Source organism: Arachis ipaensis, chromosome B08 (genome assembly GCF_000816755.2).
Source record: "Arachis ipaensis cultivar K30076 chromosome B08, Araip1.1, whole genome shotgun sequence".
Lineage (NCBI taxonomy): Eukaryota > Viridiplantae > Streptophyta > Magnoliopsida > Fabales > Fabaceae > Arachis > Arachis ipaensis.
In genome coordinates, this window is record NC_029792.2 from 116305448 (window position 1) to 116311266 (window position 5819).

General features: G+C 30.7%; 1 long non-coding RNA gene across 2 annotated transcripts; it reads left to right on the forward strand.

Moving 5' to 3' along the window:
* Nucleotides 826-3325, forward strand: LOC110265730. Of its 2 annotated transcripts, none has more exons than XR_002351978.1 (3): nucleotides 826-1133; nucleotides 1204-1361; nucleotides 3308-3325. It is a non-coding gene; the product is annotated as an uncharacterized LOC110265730 (long non-coding RNA). The 2 variants fall into 2 exon arrangements; XR_002351979.1 differs by having other exon boundaries at nucleotides 826-1128.

Consider the following 5819-nt stretch of genomic DNA (forward strand, 5'->3'; position numbering starts at 1 on the left):
AGGATACTTGTCAATAATACAAAAAAACATAAATTTTTAATGGAATTAAATGCATTCCAACTTAGAGTAAATCGCTAATTTCACTTTCTAATTATCAAAACGTTGACAAAAAAAGACTTTATTTTTATTAACGACAAAATTATCTTTATAATATTTTAAAACGTATAAAAATATCCAATATTAAATATATATTCTCAAAAAATCTTTAAAAATTGAATTTTATTAAATTTATACAAGTATCATTAGAAAAATAAAAAAATTCATACTTAAAATTTGATGATTTAATGTTAAGTAGATTGTTTTATCAATAGCAAGAATTTTTTAAAAAAAGTTTTTAAAGATCGAATTTTTATCTGGTTTTTTGTATATACTTTATAAATAATTATCTAAATATTTTTACAAAACTTTAGTTCAAATGCATAAATAGTTTACAAAATACAAAAGTTGTTTCTCACTTTTTAAATAAATAATATTATTTTTTGTTATTTTTTCCAAATTTTATAATATTTTGAGAATATTTTTATCATTATAAAAAATGTGAATTATTTTTGTTAGCGTTTTATGTAAACCCGCTAAAATCGGTAAATAATTAGTCAATAATTTGAATTTTAATTAGGAAAATTAAAAATACAAAACTAATATCAAAATAGGATAGAGCTCGTCAAAACGAGAATTTCGACACTAATTTCAAAGAATTCGGCCAAAAATTGGACCGAACAGACCGAATCGGTCGAACCGGACCGAACCGGGCCCGTGGGCCCAACCGTTCCATTTAAATGAAATGAGCTCAGCTCATTCTTCTTGTTCTTCTTCTTCAAAGAAGAATCGTGCAGCATGCAAAAAAAGAAAGGGGGAAGAGGGTTCTAAACCCTTGGCATAACTTCAATCCTCCGTAACTTTCAATCCGGAGCTCCGATTGACGAGCCGTTTGCGGCCACGCGTTCGTCTCAGAGTTCTCTTCAATTCTATCCAAACAAAAAGATATTTCTCTCTCTAATTCGTGCCCAGAATTCTGTTTCCCCTTTATGTACGAAATTGGCTTGAGCTTTGAGAGATTTTGATGATTTTGGTGGTTTAGGTGCAATCTAATATTGGATAATTATTGGATTATACTCCAATCATCGATGGGTAAGGTGAGGAAACTCTAGCTCAATCTTGTATTTATAATGGAAAAACTAAAATTGGAACTTGTATATGTATTAGGTGTAGATTAAGCGGATATATATGCTTCAGAATTGAATTGGGAGCACTTGGAGGCTTATTGGTGATCAAGGCTTCTTTTGGGGCTGTTTTAATTGAGCTTAGAGGGCTGTAATTTGTGTTGTGAGGCTGCCTTGGGTAAATCTAAGTGATCGGCCAAGGTATGGTTTAAGTTTCGTACGTTTAATATTTATGTTGTTGTGAAAACTTAGGTTAGAGGAACCATAAGATAAGTTGAATTTGTTAATTGCATTTAATGAGTAATTTTGCAATGTTGTTGGAATAAATTGTTGATGAATATATATTGAAATTATGAGGTATTGAGGTTATTAATTTTATGCTCTTGAACTTGCTTATGATGGGTTGCGTTGATGTTGATATATATTGATGGATTAAGATTGGTATTTGTTAACAAATAGTTGTTATGTGAGTTGATGGAATAATGTGTATGAGGGGTTGAATTATGTTAATGGAATTTAATTGTTATATGTTGATAGAGGGTTGATAAATATATGATGAAGGGTGGTATAGGTGAAGAGTTGTTATAAATAAAAAAGGGGTTATTGATGTATGAGGTAAATGTTGTTATTTAATAATGATCAAGATTTGTTGAGTTGGTTAAAGGTTATATTGGCAATGGTTGTTGATGAATTGGGTTGACATGGTATCATAATGCAAATTTTAATGGTAAGAAACTTATAAGTCGATGAAAATGAGGTTTGGTTGGGAATTGGTTAAAAACTAGTTTTTGATGAATTTTGGAAGTCCATAATTTACTCCTCAAATTTTGGATTGAGTTGTGGTTTGTTGCAAATGAAAGATGGTTTTGTAAATTTTTAAACGATATCAATTTTGTGAAAAATGAAATTTTGAGGAGAAAGTTATGGATAATGGAAATTTGATACATGAAACTGTGAAGTAGGGGTTAAAATCTGGTTGCTGCAAGCTTTCAAGGCATTCTGCCAAATTTTTTTGGAAAAACGCTCATCCACGCGTACGCGTGGCGTGGAATTTTGGCGACGCATGCGCGAGAAGCATGGGTACGCGTGTGTGCATATTCATGCGTACGCATGACTCACGCGTACACGTGACTTGATGTACGCTCCACGTGTACGCATGGCCTACGCGTACGCGTGGAAGCTGCCTACTGCAAAAACCGGTTTTGACTATTTTAAACCAAATTTTCCACTTCTAAACCTCTATTTTCTTCCCTTTAAGGCTTAAAGTATGGTTCTAGGTCTAGTAGATAAAAGAAGCTAGGAAAATAAGATAACTTGAGGGTGAAAAAAGTTGTAAATGGTGGCTTTTATGGAGAAAATAAGAATGTTAACGAAATTTAATGCTAAGGCTTGATATTTGATGATGTACTGATAATAATTTCAATGGCTTATGAATAATGATATCTGAGATACGAGTTTTCCTGGGTAAAAACCGTGGCTCGCCACCACGTGTTCCAGGTTGAACCTCGATACTATATTGACCCTACGTCGTAAGGGTGACCGGGCACGTATAAATTCCCGGGTATGAATAGCCCTCATTGAGTGATTTTATGGTAAATGAATGTGAACTCTATGCATATACTCTTGGGGATGCGCAACGGGGGACAGTCTAAGATTTTCGGACTTGTCGGGTTGGCTGGATAACCGACAGATGGGCCCCATCAGGCATAGGACAGGCATGCATCATATGCACTTGTTGTTTGTTTTGATTGCCATGTATTTCCTGGGTTTTCCTAATTGATATGTACCACCTGCTACCTGTTATATTTGCTACTTGCACTATTTGCTCATTACTTGTCCGTGAACTTGTTTGGTTACTTACTTACTTGTTTCTGCTGCATTGCGGATGATGGAGGGATGGAGGAAAAAGGGGAAATAGTTTGGTGTTAGGATAGGTTTGGAATTGAGTAAGTTAGGTATTAGGTTAAGCAGATTTAGAACACCTACCCCTGTTTATGGCTTCTGTTTAGTAATTAAGTTGGATAACTAAATAACCGAGTTCTAGGATTGCCTATGGCATTCTCAGGACCTTATTTATTATACGCGTGGCACTTTTACCATGCTGAGAACCTCCGATTCTCATCCCATATTGTGTTGTTATTTTTCAGATGCAGGTCGAGAGGCTCCTCGCTAGGCGTCTGGATCCTTGGAAGCAAAGTAGTCCTTGGGAGTATTTTGATTTTCTATTTGTATATATGTATATATGTATTGAATTAGCTTACTCTCCAAGTAACTTGTATATGCTGCTCCTCTTAGAGGTTGAGGGAGAGATAGGAGTTTATTTTAGTATATTTTGGGGATATTTATGTATGTTTATATATATATATATATATATCTTCTGGCCAGCCTTAGCTTCGCAGGCTGAGTCAGGGGCTAGTTATGCTGTTTCCTTGGCTTTCCTTTACTCTTTTGCTTATCTTTATCTTTTCTCGATTAGGTTTTTTAGCACGCAAGTAATCTCTTCTTTTGAGCGTTGCGCTTTTCATTTTGCGATTCTTGCTTTCCCATTTTGTTTCAAGGCTCCTAGTATATTATCCTCTTCTCTATTATGTATTTATTTTGCTGTTTAGAGGTCCGTAATATCACACTACCTCTATTCTACAACTTAAGCATAAAATTCTGTGTAATAGGGTGTTACATTTTAAAAAATCGAGTACAATTTTAATAATTTACCCTTCAAACTTATTATTTCAATGCATTTGGATTAACATATTTTTGCAATTGAATTGATTTTACCTGAAATAAATTGAATTGAAAATATGCTATTGGGTTTGAAATCAATTACGTAAAATAAAACTTGATTTCATTTAAAATTTGATATAACAATTTTATTTTACATTCTTATCATTTATTTACCATTACTTACCGCCACCAAACTTATACCACGTCTTTCCTTCTCTAAAAGGGTAAAATTATTTATATTTTTACATATCAAACCATTTTAATGTCAACCAAATTATATCTAAAATGAAGGAATTTGAGTTTAATTATATTTACAAATCAGTTTAATTTCTATTGTTTATCCTTTTCAAATAAGAAATTTGATTTTAAAATAAAATCAATTTTAATTCTGTTGTGTTCGAACTCATTTCAAGAAATTTTCTTTAATATTCATAATAACTATCTAATTATTATTCATGTTATACTTTATATGAATACCAAAAATTAGCTAACAATCAACCTAGTTTGATATTTATCATAAAAATACTAAAATATAGAGGTAGTTAGAGTTCTTTATTCATAAAAAAATTGATTATTCTAGTAGAAAAAGATTTGATTTTTTTCCATAAAAAGTTTGCAATCAAGTAGCATGTGTATTAAACATCATCCATCAAATCAGTAGTAACTGATGAAAAAATAATAGTTGAGGCAAAGTCACTCTCGTCAGCACTGTGAAATGAGTTTAGGTGTGAAGAGAAAGAAACTAGATGAGAAAAGATCAAGAAGATCAAGAAGAGAAGATGAGTAGAGTAGAAGAGATGCAGGTTCTCAAAATAGAAATAAAAGAGAGAATGTGCTATTTCTTATTCACATAAATGAAAAACGGAGTTAATTACACCTAGCAAACTCTTATATATCTCTCCTATATTCACAAATTAATTTACCTATTTTATAAGTAATTGGTCATAACAAACTTCCTAATTAGTTTCTACAACAATTACACTCTAGCTAACTACTTCCTATCCTAACTAACTCCACGCGCTTTAGTCAGATAATAGTAACTCATATACAATACATGTTAAAATATAAAGCACATACTGAAGATGAATTAAACACAACAAGTATAATTACTTATATAATTATCACTTATATAAGTATTACGTAATTGAATACACGTATAACTAGGAATGTTCATGGATTGGATCTAATCCGTATATTCGTGCTTTTTATCCGAATCCAATCTGAAAATTTCGAATATGAATCTGATCCGCAAGGCTATCGGATCCGATCCGATCCGATTCGCATACTAATCGGACCGGATTCCGGATTTTGTGTAGGTATCCACATATCCGATCCGCATATCCGCGTATCCGCAAAAATAAAGAAATAAATAAGTAAATATTCTTTTTATATTTTATTTTAACTAATAATTATCATATATGTTGTATTATTTTAATTTATTATTTAAAAAAGTATATTTTATATTATTTTAAGAGTAAACATATTTAAAGGAATAAAAAAATAAATTTTATTAATACTTTTTTAATAAAAATAAGGTTTTAAAAATATTTTGAGATAAAATATTAGAGAAATAAATTTTATTTTTAATTTTAAATTTCTGTTTATGACATATGATTTTATTAATACTGATAAATTATTTTGTGGAACTGAAATGAAATTGAACTTAAAACTAGTATTCAGATTTTCTTAAGTATGTTTGTTAAGAATTGACTACAATTAATTAGGATATTTGTCAATAATACAAAAAAAACATAAATTTTTAATGGGATTGATGCATTCCAACTTAGAGTAAATCACTAATTTCACACTCTAATAATCAAAACGTTGACAAAAAGGATTTTAATTTTATTAACGACAAAAATATCTTTATAATATTTTAAAATGTATAAAAATATCCAATATTAAATATATATTCTAAAAAAATTTTTGAAAATTGAA